At 36.9% G+C, this 21,327-nt stretch overlaps 1 protein-coding gene across 4 annotated transcripts in view; it reads left to right on the top strand.

The window, feature by feature from the left end:
• Positions 1-21,327, top strand: part of nlgn2a (neuroligin 2a) — a 239,911-nt gene that overhangs the window by 76,481 nt on the left and 142,103 nt on the right. The window contains exon 1 of one of the 4 annotated variants that reach the window (XM_048185893.1): positions 18,702-19,048. The exons of the other annotated variants lie outside the window; for them this stretch is intronic. The gene's annotated coding sequence lies outside the window, so the exon portion shown is untranslated. Of the gene's footprint in view, positions 1-18,701; positions 19,049-21,327 lie in introns of those variants that run through there. 4 annotated transcript variants of the gene reach the window in all.

Genomic DNA, 21,327 nt, shown 5'->3' with positions numbered 1-21,327 from the left:
GAAGATGTAATTAGTAGCTAGTAATTAATTACTTTTTTAGAGTAACTTACCCAACACTGATAATGATATATCTAATGCTTAGCCCAAATAATTAATTATCTTGTCTTGCATCATCATACAGTTACATGTGTTCAAGTTTATTAAGATGAATTTTTGTTTAATATATTACAAGATTCAGATGGGTGACCTCTGTTAAAGTCATTAGATGAGTGTTGTGTGTTTGTGTGCATCTGTGTTGATTACTTTGGGATTGTGTTGCATCTCAGCTCTCGCTAGTGTCAGTCAATAGCACAAACTAAGACTCCCTGGTGGCCGAAAAGGCTGGCAGAATATCTAAAAACATGTTAAAAAATGAGCAACACCATGAGCCATCTCTCCCCTCCCTATCTCACACATCCACATGCAGACACGCGCTGGCATGAATATTATTCAGTGTCAGATTGAGTGAAGAAATTATGTGATGTCTAGATGTATGATGATGGCATCCCCAGTGTCACACAAACACACACACATACTTTGCTTGTTTACTTCCAGGCTTCTGGCAGGCATGATCGGGGGCAAAGGTCATGGCCATGTGGACGGTTGCCATGGTGGCAACCATCGCTGTGGCGTTGAGACCGACTGTTCCAAGCCTAGACTGGCGTAATTAATATTGGCTCAAAACCCTTGATGACGAAGCAATCCAACTCTGCCTGGCCCAAGGCAGCCTAGCGGCCCTTGTAATTCGAAACACAACCTCTGCTATTTGCAAACTGGTGCAAACTGGCTATGCTTTCTTTCCCTCTCACTCTGTTTAGTTTATTTATGAAATACTTTTGTTTTAATTAGAACTGTCAATCGACTAATAGTTTCAATTCAGCATATCATTTAATAGCATATGCTGATTAGTCTAATTAATTGTAATCACATACATAAATATTTGATGAGAACAGTTCGAATGAAGGTAATTCATAATAAGACATTTCTTGGGTTTAAGAAGTCAATATATCACTTGTTTTATATCTATAATTTTGAACATAAGTCTGTCACCAAGGGTGGCAAATGTTATGCTTTTAGGGTGTATAATTGGGGATTATGATTTTGTGATTCCAAACGCTTCAAAACAGTGTTGTAAACATTATTATTTGCACTGTTAACATGTACTGCATTCTAAATTATCATGAATTAAAGGTTCAATAGGACATTTTCGGAGAGGCTAGTAATAGCGAGCTAGCTAGCATAACATCCCACCCTCCCTTCAGAGCGTCTCAAAGCCATGCCTCCTCCAAAACACATGAAGGCGCACACACACAGCTGCTCTCGGCAAAGCGTCACAAGAGATGCCATTAAACTACTTCATATCTCAAAGCACATAACATTACAATAATAATGAACGTCAACAGCTTAGAGAGCTTGTACCTGACTGCTGCAGATTCATTTCGGTGTTGATACTGTTGACATGGATACACATAATTCTGAGTCTGAGGACGTGAACAGCTCCAGTTAGAACGTCACGGGTTGCCATCTTTTAATTAGGGTAGTTATGGCTTGAAGGCAGCATAAGCTCGTTGTTTTGATTCAGTAGGAACTGTAAAAGTTGGCTGCTGTTTGTTTGCGGTGCTCTGTATTTGAGGTCTGTCCACATAAACTCTGCATAGCATTAAACTCGCTTATGACATACAGTGGTGGCCAAAATTATTAGAACGGTAAGTTTTGCTCACCATGGCTTCATTTATTTGATCCAAAATAAATTCTTTTCGTATTTATGATTCTTTGCAGCCTTTAGATGCTGCCTACAATGTGCTGGATCCTTCACTGGAAACTGAAAGTAACTCACTCACATTAAATGTTTACTCTTTGAATTCTTGCACCGGGGAGCAACACAAGTTTGCTAAGAAGTATTTCTAAAGCGGTATTTGACTCTGGTAAGCGTATCCACAGCAGACTGGTGGAAGTGGCCTTGGGTGGCAACATGCCCAGTGTATTATGAGTGTTGAAGTTTTTCTACCTATTTGGCAAAATAGTCTTTTTTCAAAAAAATAAAAATAAAAAAATGAAGCAGCACAACTTTTTTCAACATTGATAATAATGAGAAATATTTCTTTAGCATCAAATTAGCATATTAGAATGATTTCCAAAGGATCATGTAACATTGAAGACTGAAGTAATGGTGAAACATTTGCATCAGGAATGAATATTTAAGTCTAATATTATAGTTCTGACATCTGCTAATTGACATTTACTGCTTCCCAAATACTTTTTAATGCACTGCAGGATTTGAACTAAAAATCTGTGCTCTGTCAGTTGAGAGAGGTTGTTGTTTCGAGAGCGAGCACCCTGTGATCATCCCGTTAGTAGATGTATGTAACTAGGGCAAGTGCTGGTGGGTGGCTGGTTGATTCTCTCTGGCTCTGTAGCAGAAACTGTGATGGAGCGATAGAGAGATAGACGTGATGAAGACATTGATGGACTGATGAAGAGCTGTTCTTTTGTTAAGAGCAATGAACGTTTAAAGCTCTGTCAAACACCTGCTCGTGTCACCTGTGAGCTGTGATATCTCACCGCACATGAAAATGTTTCGGTTTGTGCGTTGAGGCATGGTGTCATGGAAGAGTTCACATGCAAGATGTTGAGATTCATGATACCGGCTGTAATTATTCATGTGTGTGTCAGGCACATATGTGAAAACATTATCCTGCGGATGTTGTTGGGGTTTATTTCTACCTGCCGAGAATACAGGGCTGAAACAGAATAATGGGTTGATTTATTTTAAGTCTAGAGCAAGTCACTTCACTCAACAGTGTTGGCAACTATTTTCTTGTCACGCAAGGATAGCTTCTTCCTACTTTAATGGGATAAAGACCAACATCACCAAAACTGTTTGTCAAACCATGAATGCAAATCCAGTCTAGCTAATGCTAAATGTGTTCTAGAGCAAACAGACCGATGCCTAAATTCTAAATGGGCTTTTTAAGTTTAAAGGCAGGACTTCATTTCATACAGATACCAAAATGAGTTTTGTGGTTTATTTTGTACTAGTGGCTTGTTTCCACTTCCATAAACTGTCTGGACTTCATTGATGAAACATTGAAACAACCAATTACTGCATAAATGTTTTGGAAATCTAACTATTGGTAAATTATTACATTTTAAAATTATAACAAAGGTATGACAAAGATGATGCTTCTTTAACATTCCTTGTGCCAGTGAATGCTATTTATTTATTTTGTTAGTTTGTTTGTTAGTATTAATTTTTAGTATTAAGTGATGTCCACAGGTGATATTTGTTTTCAGTGACCCTACAAGTTCGTTAAAACCAGTGTTTCTCAACCCTGGTCCTGGAGGACCCCCAACACTGCACATTTTAAAAGTCTCATCTGTCTGACACACTCATTTCCGGTAGTGGAGATTCTTCTAGTTGGCTGATGAGTTGAATCAGGTGTGTTTAATTAGGGAGAAAGACAAAACCTGCAGTGTTGGGGGTCCTCCAGGACCAGGGTTGAGAAACACTGGTTTAAACCATCAAAATATGAGTAAAATATTTTTAAAATATTTTAAATATGAAGGAAAAACAAAACACTAAACTTGATTAAGGTATATTTATCTGGCAAAATGTGTTGTCAAAAAAGGCAAACTACAGCAACATATTTTATTTTACTATGCAAAAAAAAAAAAAAAAAAAAAATGCATATAAAAACAAAAAGCATTGACTACAACATAATCAGTTATTAATCCTCTGGAGTATGAGGCTGATTTGGGGGCCTGGAGTAGTTTTGACATGCCCTGATATTTGTGCTTTTTTCTGTTGTTTTTAAACATATTAACCCTTTGACGCGTACGATCACACCGGTGTGATTAGAACGTTCAGCGCATCACGTGATCAACTGCCAAATTCAAATGTGCGTGCGCGCTTTGGCTGGCACTACCAAACCAGAGATGGACGCGCGCAGCGCTTTTCATATATTACATATATGCTGTGTTTTCAACCAAATAATGTTTATTTTATTTTTCAGACATTTAAACACACATGAGTACTCACAAAACAATATATTTAGAGTTTGTAAAATACACAATGATGTCTATAGAAGCGGAAATAGCAACACTTTCCATTATAATTAGATGACACGTTTTATTCATGACATTGTGAAAGTAACTTTAAAGCTTACTCTGTTCTTCCCCAGTTCACCAACTCACTTTCATGTATTTCGCCAGAAGTGGATAAATTCACGGGTTGTAAATCCAACAGATCTGATTCTCTGTGCGGCGCAAACTAACATGGCGGTGCCCATCGCGCATATGGCTCAACTAACATGATTGTAATAAAGGTGTTTAAACAGCAAAACACATCCACTTGCACATATTTGGCAATCGGAATATTAGATATTTCATGCTATAGTTAACAAATTTGTGAATATTTTGAATAAAAAAGGAAAAATTAAATGAAAGCAGATCATCATTCATACAGTGCCGCGGTATGTCACGTAACAAGCAATGACGCATCACCATGGAAACCATAAAGTGATACGTTCTAAATAACGGTCGCCTCAAAAAACTCACGCTGGTGGGTCAGCCAGAATATTTTAAACTTACGTGCGAAAGGGTTAAAAAAAAATTTCACAAGACTTTTTGGAATTGTATATTTTAGTCTAGAGTTTTTGCTTCAAAATGATGTGGAAATTATCCTGCCTACTCGGACACAAAAAACTATGTTGATTTTAAATTTCTAAGACACTTTTTGTTTAGGGAGCCCTTATGCGAAGAGGTGTGAATCTTCATGAATAATGCTGTGATTCACACCTGAGAAGATTAAGACCCTGCCCCAAATGAGCCGCATAATGAGCCATTCAGTGAAGAATGTGACTCAGTGAACTAAGAAAGAATGCAATGACAAAAGACATATATCATTTTTTGTTTGAAGTTTATTTAAAATATTGTTAACTATAAAGAGTCAAAGACACAATTTAAGTACGGAGTTATACCTGGAAATAAATCCAATTCAAAGATATATGTTAACATAACTTACCTGGCATTTGGTGTTTCTGCAATGGAGGGAAAAAAAGAACAAGGCAAAAAAAAAACTTTCCTGCTTCCAGTCAGTGATCTTAGTATCATATGCATGCAGTCTAGTGTGGACCAATATCTGGTCACTATGATTCTCAAATGAGACTCTGTGAGCATGCTGATAACAGGATCACATCAGCTATTGTATTAACGTTAATATAATGTCCACTTTTAACAGAAAACATGATTTTTGTGATCTTATGCATGCACATATTATTGCACATCATTTGAAGAAAATTTTGTATAGGCCTATATTTTATATTACAGTACCGGTCAAAAGATTAGACGCATTGCTATTTATAATGTTTTTGAAAGAAGTCTTATGCTCATCAAGCCTGCATTTATTTGATCAAAAATATGGAAAAAAAAACAGCAATACTGTGAAATATTATTACAATTTAAAATAATGGTTTTGTAATTTAATATACTTTAAAATATAATCTATTTCTGTGATGCAAAGCATCTAAAAATTCATATTACCTCTATGGCATTTAATATATTATATTTGTTATATTATAGAGCCTAAATGTTAATGTGCAGTCTAATAAATTGCTAACACATTTTATTTCAGTATTTATTGTGTATTTCAGTCGATTTCACTCATCTCGGTATAGCAATATAGTTTGGAAATAGGCATGGCAATTTACTAATGTAAGTCGATCTGCCCCATTAATTCACACCGAGATACACAAAACTTGCAGGATTCATATTTAAACAGTCTTTTTGATGTTTAATATTCACAGACACTGTATCGCAATTAGAATAAAGAACTAAAGAATAAAAAAAACTTACCATTCACAATCATTGGCTTGATCTAGTAGATCCTCGAAATGAAAGTGAAACCAGCTCTTCCACTGAGGTAAATCCTTTTAGAATTATTCTTCACCGCATTCTTCACGATGAAAAGTAGCCTACATGAAACTGACCAAGCTTGATGCCTTTTTTTTCCGAGCTGACGCAGGCGTTCACTCTGTTGCATGTATCGCCTCAGAATTTGCGTCTGAATAGCGCGCCTGCTCCGTGGGTGTGGCCGCATTAGCAGATAATGAGCTGACTCGCAAATGTCTGGCAACCTTCTCTTTTCATACAGATTACATAAACAGAGAATATTTGTTTTCGATTTCACTTGCATGATTTAAAACCTGACATTTCAATGTTTCTTTAGACATACGTATGTCTCATTTTCTTGTGATTAGTATTCACTAAGTTACAGTTCATTTTCTGAGGACTATCAGAATGGACTTCCTTCAGAGGGAGACGACAGATCACGCATCATGCTAGTTTTCTTTATTTTGCAAAAAGCACAACATTTTGTTTTTACTCTGAGTGTAAACAAATAAAAGAAGACATTCTAGAGTTTCAATTGATAAATTACTTCTGTCTCTATGACAAAAAATGTAAAAGTATTTTAAGATGATTTTGCTGCTATGTGAAAAAAAATCCAGCAAAATGCGCCGGCGCGTTTCCCGACTCCAGAGTGTTAATATTTCGTTGGTTCTGTCTTGCTTTTTTTTTTTGTTCATAATTTCTTTGCATTAAGTCCCCACAATTTGGCATGTTTCATTTATTTGTCACAAATAAAACAATTGACTTTAAGCACAACAATCTGCTACAACATCTTTTAATTTTAATAATATTTGAAGGGTGAAGATGTCAATTTTCTTAGATTGGACATCACTTTTTGCCACTACTGTATGTATGTGTGTGTGTGTATATATATAGCAGTCTGTTTTGTTCCAATAATGTATAAAATGCATTCTCTACATCATTTACACAACACTATTGTGTGTAGTGGTGTGTTTTCAGGTTTTTTTGTTTTTTTTTTTATGTCAGAAAGTTATCCAAAAATGGGTTTACACTGTTCTGAGAATTTTGTGTGCATGTGTGTGCATTCATCAGTATTTGTGAAAATAAATCATAAAGCATTTTTCTATTTTGTGATATGTACAGTATACAAAGAACTCTATGAATGCTGAAAACTGAAGTTTTCTAGGTATTTAGACTGAGATTAATCTGATGCTTTTTGAATGGATGCTCTGGTTCCCCGAACACTGTTTTAGCCTCATATCTCTCCTGTGAAGAGCTCAGAGCAGAATACGGTAGCCATCATTTGGCGTCATAAATAGCATTTCTGGCTTAATGTTCTGTTGGTGCCACTGAGGTGCTTTGCCTTTGCCACAGGCACACAAACACTGACACATACATGTTCACACACATACTATATAAACACACACACACAACTTCAGTCTAATGTTCTCTGCCCAATTCTGTCTCCTTCCTCAGCTTTAGGTCCGTCCAGTAATTGTTGCTGGTCACGGTAATTAATTTGTGTAGCAGCAGCTGTTATTGTGTGGAGATGGATGCTGAATCAGGGGGAGTGTATTGATGTGATAGAGGGATGAAATGAAAAGGTGTGGAGGGAAAACCAAGAGCCAACAGCATTAGAAAGGATAGATGGAGGAACCCGACAAATAAGCTCTTTTCCAAAACCTAGTGAACTGCCTACGGAGGCAGCATTTTAAGGCTTCGTAGGCAATGCTTCCAACACAAAGACTGTTGAAACTAAATTATGCTGCCTCCTAAAACACCAAATTTTTGCCAAATTCTAAGGCAACTTCGCATTTATGCTTCACTGAGGATGTATTCCCAGAATACATTATGACAATCCCAGTGAAAACAAACACGGTAAACAGGTATACATTTGACAAACGGTATAAATTTTGAATTATCGTCTCTGTCTTGGTTACGCTCACATATTCCATAATCACATATTCCATAATCCATAAAGCATTCATAAAACAAAACGTTCAAGTGCAATAATATGCAAACGAGAATTCAGTACAGTTCTCACACCCATAGAGTGCACAGAAACTGTTTGTAGCTTTAATAAGAATCATTATATATATAATCTACATGAATACTGTGTTTTATTTGACATTTGATTAAAGTGAAAGTGACATGTAGCCAAGTGTGGTGTCCCATACTCGGAATTTGTGCTCTGCATTTCACCCATCCAAGTGCACACACACACAGCAGTGAGTATTGAACACCCACACCCGGAGCAGTGGGCAGTTGTTTTTTGCTGCAGCGCCTGGGGAGCGATTGGGGGTTAGGGGCCTTGCTCAAGGGCACCTCATTTGTGGGCAATGAGAGTGGAAGAGAGCGCTGTTCATTCTCTCCACCCACCTACATTTCCTGCCGGTACTGAGACTCGAACCTACGACCTACAGAAGAAATACTACAGAAACAGAATAATGTAATAATAATGCGTTGGCGCCGATAGCCTATCGGTTAGTGCACCGACATATGCCGCAAATGCATTCACGGTGATCCAAGTTTGATTCCCGTCTCGAGGTCCTTTACCGATCCTGCCCCCCTCTCTCTGCCCAATGCTTTCTTGTCTGCTCTCTGCTGTCCTCTCCAAATAAAGGCACAAAAAGCCCATAAATATAACTTTAAAAAATAATAATAATAATAATGTAACCCAGATTATTATTACATTATTCTGTTTCTGTAGTATTTCTTGCCGTTAGATAAACCTACCTGATAAAATAAAAGAACTCTTTATTTCATTTGTAACTTTGTTGTATTGTATTCATTTGTCCTATTGCTTGTAATTTGTTTATTTGTTCTTTTATTACTGACTGTTTACTTGTCTTTAGTAAGCTTGAGAACTTTATACTTACATTAGTTAGAATATAAGTTTAATTTTTGTAAATTCATATACTGTATTTATTTTTATTTTTTTTGGTGTTCATCTTCTGTCGTCAGTATTGAAATCAACTGTGATTCGAGTCTCTGGTGGACTTTGTTTGTGAACTGCTATTTTTATGACAGTTCATGATTTCAGTTAGGACGCTACCATTGAAGATAGCTCCCTATGTAGGTGGCGAAATGGCTAACTAGATGTTAAAACAGAACTACAGTATAAAGAAGAGACATGCCACTAGCAACGTCAAGGTCATGGGTTTGATTTTCAGGCAAGATGTATGCAATGTATGCAATCCCATTGGGATAAAAGCATCTGCCTAATACATTGTATGTGCATGTAAATGTAGGCATACAAACACACACAAACACACTTAGCAAAGATTTATGGTTGGGGGTGTGTTTTCATAGCTTTTGCATTGCTTTGATATCAGTCCCATAGATGGAGAGGAGAGGAAACGAATGAGAAGATGAAGGGAGTGTTCCCCTGTTTATGCTGTTGCTGAGGGTATAATGTACATCACTATTGCTCGTATGGTACTAGCCTTGCAGACTCAGAATTTCTATGATCAGTCCCCTTTTTTGCTTATTCTGTCCAAGAATACGCAATGTGGGCTCTGACAGTTCACATTCTCTTAAAATAATCTAAAAATAAGATTTTTGTACACTAAACAATTTTATTTCTACCTGACTAGAAAAAACAGAGAAAAAAGGCTGTTGTCTTCCCTTTTGCTAACTGGGCAGGTTGCCATCCAAGGCCGTTCCCACCAGTCTGCTATGGATATGCTTACCAGAGTCAAATACCACCTTGCTTTAGTAGGAAATGCATCTTAGCAAACTGTTTGGTTACTGACATTCTTCCAAATATCTTCCTTTGTGTTCCGCAAATTCATACAGATTTGAAACTAATTGATGGTGAGAAAATTATGACAGAATTTTCATTTTTGGGTAAAATATCCCTTTAATATCCCTCTGTCGTTCCGACTGTCTTTGGGCAGGAATACAAAAATGTGGAAATATAATCTGTAGTTTTCACAAAAGCCCTGGGGCTGTCAAAATAGTTTTGCTGACAAATAAACATGAATTTCTCAGTACAGGTAACACGCAGAACGAGTAAACATAGTTTATTTACATATACTGACATTGTAACAGTACAAAGTGGGTTGAAAATCCGCGAAATTAGATTTGAACTGTTTTCTATTTTAATAAATATATTTTAGAATATAATTTATTTCTGTGATGTCAAAGCTGAAATTCAGTATCATTACTGCAGACTTCAGTGTCACATGATCCTTCAGAAATAATTCTAATATGCTGATTTGCTGCTCAAGAATCATTTCCTGTTATTATGTTGAATAAAAGTACTGATTTACTTAAAACTGACACCAAAATTGAACTGAACTGTAGTGTATGTTCTAATTGGCTGATTTTTGTGTTGCTCAGCATTTTACTTGTCAGCACCTAGTTAGGACACAACGTGAGACTGATTATTACAGTACTGACTGCAACAGCAGTGCTTGATACATGAGCAACATTATTTGCATCAATTTCTGTTCACTTTTCATACCGTCTGACTGATAGATAGAGAAAGAAAGAAATAAGGGGAAGAAAAAAAATCATATCAGCCAGCAAATGATTGAAATGGAGAAAAGCACAGAGAAACAGCATAACCATATTTTATGGCACAGTTTTGCATATATGTTCACTAAAAAATGCACAGATACAGACACACTCACATAGTTATACACAAACTTGGTCATTCATCATTGATAAAGGACTCAGGCTGTGAGCTTCCCTGGGGCCTAAACAGTGACTTGCTCACACAGAGAAGTAGGGAAAAAAAGCTTGCTCGTGCTCTCTTGTCTCTCTGACACACAAAAATCCATTTATCACTGATTTTATGTAAGAGTGATTGTGAATTCTCTTTTGGCTGATCTTGAGATATTTGCTTGTCTTCTTTCAATTGGTTTTTCCTCTCCTCTCCTCTCTCTTTCTCTGTTCTCATTTGAGTTGGAGAATGCATTCTGATTGGCCAGAGGGTGTTGGTGCTGTGAGCAGCACATGTGTTGAATATGCAACGGTTACAGCCTCACTTACATTCGAAAATTAACGAGGAGAAATTATGGTGGTAGCTTTGCCGTTTTTAGTAGCTGCTGTGCTGGTGTCAGTATTTGTAATACAGTAAAAGCCTACAAACCTAATGACAGCTTAATGCAGGCACACACACATTTCATCAGACTGTGATTAAGCAGATATGAGTGTTCGGTGAGTAACGGTTCTGTCTAATTAGCACGGCGCGGACTGCCGCTGACCCTTCACGGAGCGACCGTGCCCTGGCCCACATTAAACCCCTGTAAATATTTGCTTTTAACTCTTCCTCTTCTATTGTTTCCAATTTTGTGCTCTGGTGGACTGTGACCACTCATTCATTCCAGTGTGTTTGTTTGTGTGTGTGTGTGTCCTGTGACTGGACAAAGGTTATCCTTCTCATCTCTCTCTCTTTTTCTTTAGACTGGATGTGGGGAATAGATAGGAAACAGACTATGAATGGTCAGTGGGAGGCTAATTCTCTCTTAACAGTAACTGTATACAGTAAGTTGTTTCATATTAAAGTGCCTAATTGGCACATTGTACATTTGTGTGAAATATCTTAGACATTAGTTTCATTTTTGTGGTTGGGGGCATAAAAAAATAGGGGCAATGTGGTCTCATTAATAATCGTACATACTCTAAAGTGCTGTTTTAGTCAATTTTTGTAATTTTTTACCATTACATAAACACTGAAATGTAAATTATTAATGTATTTACAGCATATAAAATGTAAGCATCTCTCGAATGAATGGCTTTAGAGATTTTTATGATCCTTTTAAGTTCATATATTGAATTATTACATTGAATTTGCTGTATTTAACCAATGAGGTAAAATCTGTGCAATAATATAATATAACTATACAACTGCAAGATTTTGAAATGTTTTGAAAGTAGTCTCAGTAAAATGGTAATATCCAGTCTTCAGTGTCACATGATCCTTCAGAAATCATTGTAATATGCTGATTTGCCGCTCAAGAAACATTTAATTTATTAGTAGACGTAACGTTATCAAATTTTCATGTCACACCAGCACATTGCATATTACGGAGGAAGTGGCTTAATAGAACCAGGAAGTCAAATGAGCCATTCAAATGACAATGGAAACAGAGGTGTAGAATAAAGGTAAAATATATGAAACATACAGCTTTTTTAAAAAAACGAAGCATTAAGACATGTTAAACTGTGCCCCCAAAACACAATCAAGCCTAGAAAAAAAACACTGAACCACCTCTTTAAGAACTCTTTCTTATAACAAAAAGAACTCTGAACATTTAAATACAATAACGCAATACACAAAAATGATAAAGTAAAATGTTTCAAACAGATTAAAGTGCAAAAGAATTATAAAGAACAACAGATAACACTTTACAATAAGGTCTTATAATTTAATGTTAGTAGGCTATTTATTTTCAAACCTTAAAGGTGCCCTAGAACCAGTTTTAATAAGATGTAATATAAGTCTAAGGTGTCCCCTGAACGTGTCTATGAAGTTTCAGCTCAAAATACCCCATAGATTTTTTTTTATTAACTTTTTTAATTGCCTATTTTGAGCCATAATTATATATGCGCCGATTCAGTGCGCGGCCCCTTTAAATCTCGCGCTCCCCCGCCCCCGAGCTCTCGATTGCCTTAACCAGCATAAACAAAGTTCACACAGCTAATATAACCCTCAAAATGGATCTTCACAAAGTGTTCGTCATTCATGCTGCATGCATGCCTCGATTCCTGTGAGTACAGTATTTATTTGGATGTTTACATTTGATTCTGAATGAGTTTGAGGCTGTGCTCCATGTCTAACAGGCTAAAGCTAACATTACACACTGTTGGAGAGATTTACAAAGAATGAAGTTGTTTTTATGAATTATACAGTCTGTGTTTAATAATGAAAATAGCGATGGCTCCCTTGTCTCCGTGAATACAGTAAGAAACGATGGTAACTTTAACCACATTTAACAGTACATTAGCAACATGCTAACGAAACATTTAGAAAGACAATTTACAAATATCACAAAAAATATCATGATATCATGGATCATGTCAGTTATTATTGCTCCATCTGCCATTTTTCACTATTGTCCTTGCTTGCTTACCTAGTCTGATGATTCAGCTGTGCACATCCAGACGTTTTGCCCATGTGTAATGCCTTGAACATGAGCTGGCATATGCAAATATTGGGGGCGTACATATTTATGATCCCGACTGTTACGTAACAGTTGGTGTTATGTTGAGATTCGCTGTTTTTCGAGGTTTTTTAAACAAATGAGATTTACATAAGAAGGAGGAAACAATGGTGTTTGAGACTCACTGTATGTCATTTCCATGTACTGAACTCTTGTTATTCATCTATGCCGAGGTAAATTTAATTTTTCATTCGATGGCACCTTTAACATTTATTTAAAAAAATAAATAAATAAGTTTGAAAATAAATAGCCTATTAAGTCTTTAAGTATTAAGTATTTGGTGCTGTGATGAACAACATTGCGAATACAAAAAAACTGAATGGCTGTTTGAAGCATTACTGTACTGTACATACTGTAGTAGTGCAGCTGCTTTGTTTACACAGTTTCTGGGGTAACCACTGCATTTCTGCTGTTCCATCATGGCACCACTTCTCATGCAGGTTGGGCTTGTTTACATCTGAGTACGTGTCCCTTTGACACAGCATACAGTGGTGTTGTGCATTTTATACAGTTGATGGGGAAAGTATTCTTAAAATTTATTATAAAAATTTGAATAATTCGTAATAAATAATTATTCACTGTATTTTGAAGTGCCCATGATAACAATATCATGCATATTCATTATCGAGATATATCATATTACTCAATATCTGTGTCTAATTATCAGTATTAAAAACAGTTGTGCTGCTTATACATTTTTGTGGAAACCATGATACAAATTTTTCAGGATTCTTTAATAAATAGAAAGTTCAAAAGCAATTCATTTATTTGAAATAGATATTTTTGTAACAATGTAAAAGTCTTTACTGTCACTTTTGATGAACTGAATGCATCCTTGCTGAATAAAAGTATTAATACATGCAGTCAAAGCATTTTAAATGGCTGTGTGCAGTGAAGGTAGCACAGAACAAAATACAGTACCTAAAGAAGTAACAATTGGACTCTATACGAAATAGCTGAAAAAACAAAACAAAAGATAGTTTAAGATTAAAAGTAACATATAAAACAAGCGATATTAGTGATAATTATAGTTCTCTCTTGATCTCTTGATTTCAGTGCTTTCAGCCTATCATCAATCTGCTGTCTTTAATTTACAGATCAATGTTCGGATAAGGGGGACACAGAAATAAGATAAAGTGGCGGGAGAAGGTAGCGGCAGGATGTGAACGTCTTTTGACCTGGCCGTCAGCAGCTCGGCTATCAGTTGGCTGTCTGACACACATGCTCACACTCACACACACTCACCGCTGTCAGCTCTCAGGGTGCCGAGCATCAGCGAAACCATGAGGGTCTGAATGAGGGTGCTTCTAAGAACTGCCTCTGCACACATCTGTCCTCATTTGACACTCGCTGCAGGTATCTGCTGTCTTACACACAGACAGGCCTGTTGCCAGTGTCCCCAATTCACACCTCACAGTTACCCCTCCAGATAAAGCACCGTGTGTGTGAGTGCGACAGGGTGTACTTTCACCTAGCGCCACACCGTGACGTCCACTGACTGCGCGCACACTTCAGAGGCATTTATAGTTAACGTGCTCACCATTCAGGGATCAGCAGTATTTAAAATATGTATTGGAAATTACTATTTCCTGTATCAACTAGTTCAGGCCCCCACCCCGACTTTCATGCCCATGATATGCAGCTGTACGACTCAACCTAAATTTGGGTGAGCGAATTTTCTGCATTAATAAGGAATAAGATATGGCGAGGATGTCATGGATGATTCTACTGGTTGATTAAAGGGATAGTACACCCAAAAATGAAAATTATCCCATGATTTACTCACCCTCAAGCCATCCTAGGTGTATGAAACTATCTTCTTTCAGATGAGCACAATCGGAGATATAATCAAAAATATCCTTGCTCTCCAAAAATGTATAATGGTAGTGAGTGGGGGGCCTGTTTTTATGACCGTCTGCTGGAAGCTAGTTATTTTACTTAATAAAGGTTTAAAAATGGATATTTTTCTTACAAAAACCCATCGCTTCGCTTTAGAAGGCCTTTATTAAACCACTGGAGCCATATTGATTATTTTTTTATGATGGATGGATGCATTTATTTTGGGCTTCAAAACAGGCCCCCCATTCACTACCATTATAAATCTTTGGAGAACCAGGATATTTTTAAATATATCTCCGAATGTGCTTGTCTGAAAGAATATAGTCATATATACCTAGGATTGCTTAAGGGTGAGTAAATCATGGGATAATTTTTGGGTGAACTATCCCTTTGAGGTTAAAACGAAAATAACTAACTCGCTAGTCAAATGTGTTTAAGCATTACTGTTTGCTAGGACTGGGTGATATGACATGATATATATTGTGGTGATGATATAAGGTGTGAATCGATTCAACCTTTTCTATATAGTCTATATATCGCAGTATGCAAATATATCCATGCTGCTTTTAGTGGGCGAGAGTTATTGACACATTAGAGTGATAAAGAACATGGACGAATGAGTAATAAAGAGCAGGATGTGCTTGTGTTGTGTTGTGCTGTGCTGTGTGTGGATAAATGGTAAATTCATATAAACACAGTCGGTTTATGTCTTGAGTGAAGGTAAGCTGTTGGGAGAATTGGATATTTGTGTATCAAAAATTGGGTCCGCTTTTAAAGTGACAGCAGCCTAATAAACCTGCTGCTATCTCTCATTAATGTTAATCAAACAACAAAAGACAAAAACAAAATCACTAACTGCTCTTGGTTGACTGACTTTTGTAGCTTTAATAAGTATGACCCTGACAGTACAATATACAATATTCTTTGAATGCTTACATCCATATGTACTCTTTTAGGAATGTATACATATATTGGTAACACTTTAGTATGGGGAACAATTCTCACTTTTAACTAGTTGCTTATTAGCTTGCATATTGGCTGTTTATTAGTACTTATAAAGCACATATTAATGCCTTATTCTGCATGACCATATTCTACATCCCTAAATCCTACTCCATACCTAAACTTAAATGCTACAACAACTATCTTACTAACTATTAATAAGCAGTATATTAAGAGTTTATTGATGCAAAAGTTGTAGTTAATAGTGAATATGTGTGCCCCATACTAAAGTGTTACCAATATATTTGTGTATATTCCTCATTTTTAGAGATGCACCGATTGCAATTTTCTTGGCCGATTCCGATTTCCGATTTTCTGTTAGTGAGATTGGCCGATACCGATTTTTGCAGATTCCGATTTTCCGAACTATAATTGACAAGATATACAAACAAAAATCTACTTTTCTTCAATGCAAAATATTATTGAACATTAAAAAAAACAAAACAAGTAAAAGTCAGTAATAAAATATAAACAGCTCAAATAAATGCAATAGAATAAAGAGAGCTATGACACTAAGTTTTTTGGGGGTTAACTGGGTTTCTATTCAGGTAAGAAATACTACAGAAATTAAAGTAATCAAATGTAAAATGACACATTCAGTGTTATTTTACATTGGTTACCTTAATTTCTGTAGTCTTTATTGTAAATATTAATACAGATCAATTCCTACCATTAAAGTTATAAAACGTATTCAGTCAAGAGATGAAATTGATTTTCTTTGTCTTTTGTTCTTAGATTATCATGACAGACAGCAGCAGGAATATTGGACTGCTGTCCGTTTAAGAGTTTATGAACGGCGTTCAACGGACCCAATACTGTTACACACAACATGGGTTCACTTTCTTAGCTATTTAACGATTCAAAACTGAGTGTGTTTATCTGTATACTCGCCAAGATTGCCTGTGCCGCTGGTTTTCGTACTTTTGTATGTATTTAACAGTTCAAGCGCATTTTGCTACACGTTTTGGTACTTGTGACTCTGTTTGACTTCTGTCTCTGTTTGAGACTGAGTGTGGCTTGTTCGCTCCACTAATATAGATCAGTGGTGCGCGCTTTCCTGCGGGAATGACTAAAATGTATGCGCCGTAAGCACTATTTAACCGGAGCGAATGAGACGAGTGAGAGAGAGGAGGCGCCCGCGCGGGTGTGTGTCACTTCACTGTGACAGAGAAGAGAGCGAGAACGCGCATATGATGTTATTGCCTGTGCCCCTGGTAACAAAAAAGATCGGCTCGGAATCGGTAAGAAGTGAGACTGATTTTCGGCCGATTTTCCTCATGATCGGTCCGGATCGGTGATCGGCCGATTCCGATCCCTGGCCGATCAATCGGTGCATCTCTACTCATTTTTCCAGCAAATGTTGTTGGATGCACACTGTTCGCTCAAGTTATTAAAGAATGGTATGCACACCATGTGAAATGGAGTCTAGTTAAGTCAATGCACACTTAGGTGACTCTGCAATGGTCATTTTTGTCACACTCAAGTACATGGCGAGTATAAACCTGACTTTAGAGTGTGTTTCTCTATCTCCCTCGCCCATTTTCTAACTCCCGTTTTGTCCATCTGCCTCTTTCGTTGTTTATTTCTCCTATTCATCATTTTCCATCACACCCGGAGGGCACACAGCACTGCCACAACTGGCCAATTAAAGCCTTGTAACGATGCCAATCAAGCAATTAAGACCCAAACCACCTAAGCGCCCCCACCCCACCCCCCCCCCCCCTTGCTACTCCGCTCATGCCAACTGTGTTCCCGCTCTGGTCCTGCCGCTCTTCATACTCTCTTGCCCCGGCTGCGGGGGCATCAGCTGCTGCTGGACCCATCCAGTCCTCTGATTAAACAAAGCGCACACTGGCTCACGATCAGGGAGGTGACAAGCTCATTAGTCTGACATAAGCCTTAATTACTGCGGCAGCTGATTCTAGATCAGTGTGGAACGGAATAGCAGATGGATATGTGGGAAAGACATCGCATGGGAGTTGATTGACATATGTGATGAACTGTCAGAGGGTAAATGCAGCAGTTCAGCAGGGTTATGAGCCAGAGGACCCTAGTGTGGGTTCTTTTGCATGCATCACGAGCAGCGTAGGGAAGCTAGTTGTGAAAATGTAGCCTGCTGAACTAGAAGCTACCTACAAAGTAGCTAAATACAGTACAGTCAAGACGCACTATTGAAAAATTATTGGCTAACAAAACGAAGCAAATACTGCCTTCAAGTCAATGTTGTGTTGAATTTGTTGTGTTGCGCCGTGCCGCATCCAGTTTAGACAAAATCACTGATTATAACGGGTTCTGTTATCTTTTGACGCGTCGCATCGCGCCACTCGCATCCGGTGTAGACACGGTGGTAGTGTGTATGTGAGCACTGTAATTTGCTTTCTTGTTGCATGTTTCTTGTTGCATGTTTTGCATTTTGTTGCTTTTACAGAATTGCAAATGTATTATGAAATGCATAATTCTGATTCTAAATTATGTTTGGAAGAGCTGTGAGCGTATTAAGTAAGTTGTTGCCTGGCAACCCATAAACAGTCAGTTAGTGTAATTAGCCTCCTATATTACTTGGCAAAACAAATAGTTAATTCTTATTATTAATATTGATTAAATATTGATGTCTCATCATATTGCTGTTTCCACAAGCAAAAACATTCCGCTTTGCAGTATATTGTTGTTGTTATTAGTAGTAATTGTGAATGATGACTGTACAATTAATTTGTCAGGAATGAAAAAAATAAAGTTATTTTATTCCAACCACAACTGGTACAAAAACAAGGATCCCACACATAAAAGTATAAAAAATACAGTAGTTTAACTGATTTGAAAATATAATGCTAAACAGCTGTATCTAAATCAGGGTCCCCGCGGATCCTTAAAAAGTCTTAAAAAGTCTTAAATACAAATTTCGGTTTTTAAGGCCTAAAAAAGTCTTAAATTGTATGGAATGTCTTGAATTTTCGCAAGGGAGGTATTAAATTCCGTATGGGACCGAGCGAGTGAAATGTCTCCGTCCGGTTTTGTGTATTTTTTAGACGCAATTTTACAACTGACCAGCATACCTTGAGGTCGCAAAACTTTCCATAGTCTGACAGACCCAATGACTGACTGATCATTGGACAGAAGATTTTTTTTTGTCGCGGTAGTTATTGCGTTGCGTCATCAGAGAGAATTGAGGTAGCAGGCAGCCTTATTAGGTAAGCGCAAATGTAATGATTTATGGCTCGAGAAAGATGAATTCTCTTGGTGGTTAAGGCCGGTGCCGGTAAATGTCTACGAGGCAAACTGCAACGTTTGTAGAAAATGTTTTAAACTGGGTACAATGGGCATTAAAGCGGTACGCACACGCCGAGCATCTAATGGATCTTTTGCGGTAATGCGACGGAATATATACGGAATTCCGTTTTTTTTAGGTCTAAAATCATGACGCATGTGAATCATGCAGGTCAGTAAGATGTTTTATATGTTTTATGCATGTTATGTTTTATGTTTTAATACGTCAACGACGGAATGGTCCAGCGCCGCGCGGCGCCATCTGCAGGACAAAGGTCAGCAAAGATGTAGGAATATCTGATCAGAGCTGCACACGGATACACATTTTTAAATAAATCTCTTGTGTGTCAAAGCGACTGCAAGTGATTTTCGGTGCTGGAAATCCATATATCCTTTGCTGAAACAAACTCGTCATGGAGAGCGCAGCTCATGGTTGCTTAGTAACGGCAGACGCTACCGCAGCGCCCGAGCGCTTTGGAAAGGAGAAAGTGGCGCCGACGCGTTTTCCATGCGTTTTTAGACGCGACATATGAATATAGGGCAACGCGCCAAATGCGAGTAGAATCAGCACTGAGACGTGTGACTTGTTCGGTAACTTTTTTATGAATGGTGGTGAGAATTTAATATATAATTTGCAACGGCTGTGATGTAATTATATAAAAAATGACGCGTCTGACGCTGCATGTTTGCTGTAACAGACAGTGGTGTGTTTTCATTTTCGATTCACTGTAAATGCTACTTTGTTTGTGACGTTTAAATTTGGATTTGGGAATGCAACATTCGTCATTAGAATTGTTTATAATACTGTTGTTTACCAAGAGAAGTTTCAGTGTCACATGATTCTTCAGAAATGTTGATTTGCTGCTCAAGAAACATTCACTATTTATATTATCAGTGTTAAAATGCAGTTTTTGCTGCTTAACTTTTGTGGAAATCCAATTTAAACATTTGTGGTAGGATTTTAAAAATAGAAAAATTAATACTTTAATTCGTCATACTTTAAAGTGATAAAGTGAGTGAAGAGTGAAGACATTAAAAATGTTACAGAATATTTCTATTTAATAAATGCTTTAATAAATAATATATTTGATAAATACATGTAATAATTTCAAATAAATGCTCTTCATTGAACTTTCTATTTTTCAAAGAAAACTAACAAATCACCATTTCCACAAAAATATGAAGCAGCACAACTGTTTTCAACATTGATAATAATTAGAAATATTTCTTGAGCATCAAATCAAATTGTAATGATTTCTGAAGGATCATGTGACACTGAAGACTGGAGTAATGATGCTGAAAATGATCACAGGAATAAATTACATTTTATAAAATATAGAAAACTTTTTTTATTTGTAAGAATAGTTCACAATGTTGCTATTTGTACTGTATTTTTGATCAAATAAATGTGGCCCTGGTGAGCAGAAGGGACTTTTTGATTTTTAAAATCAATAATTGTTTCCAAACTTTTCGCAGGTACTTTAATAATAACAATTCTATTAATACATTTAATATATTATATTATATTAATTATTATCATGATTATTAAATGCTGCTTTTTAATTTTACAGAACAATAATATGCATTATTACAATATATGACATATCTTTTAATGTGATAAATATATATTATTTAAAAAAAAAAAGGTGCCGGGCATGGCTTGGGTGCAGGGTCAGACTTTCCTGCTTTTTTTCTTTTTTTATCTCTAGCTGATCAGTGTTTCCATCGCAGGTTTGGTCTTAAATTTCATGAAAGGTGGTATTAAAAAGGTCTTAAAAAGTCTTAAATTTAACTTGTTCATATCTGCAGATACCCTGTAAATATTTATTTTGCTACAAAAAAATGATAGTGCATGATGAGTGAGAACCATCCGAACGAAACAGAGCACCTATGAATCAGACATCACAGCGCTACATGAGAGATTCTGAGGGAATGAGTTTATTGCCTCAGCTTGTTCAGTTGTAAAGCTGTTTGCCCAACACAGTATGACATAAAAACAGTAGTGTCGCGCTACACTGCTTGCAAAAAAAAAAGCTTGTTACTTGAAAAGCTACCCAATTTTGAAAACAGCCAAACTTCTGTCACGCTACCGAGAATGTAGTTTAGTTATTAGCGTCGCTACTTTTAGTTAGTTACGAAACACTGACCAGAAGCTTACTTTCTCGGTTCCTTTCCATCTCTAATCTTTGTGATGTTTTTTTTT

Source organism: Megalobrama amblycephala, linkage group LG3 (genome assembly GCF_018812025.1).
Source record: "Megalobrama amblycephala isolate DHTTF-2021 linkage group LG3, ASM1881202v1, whole genome shotgun sequence".
Lineage (NCBI taxonomy): Eukaryota > Metazoa > Chordata > Actinopteri > Cypriniformes > Xenocyprididae > Megalobrama > Megalobrama amblycephala.
The sequence above is the reverse complement of the archived record's forward strand: the minus strand, read 5'-3'. Positions and strand labels throughout refer to the sequence as shown.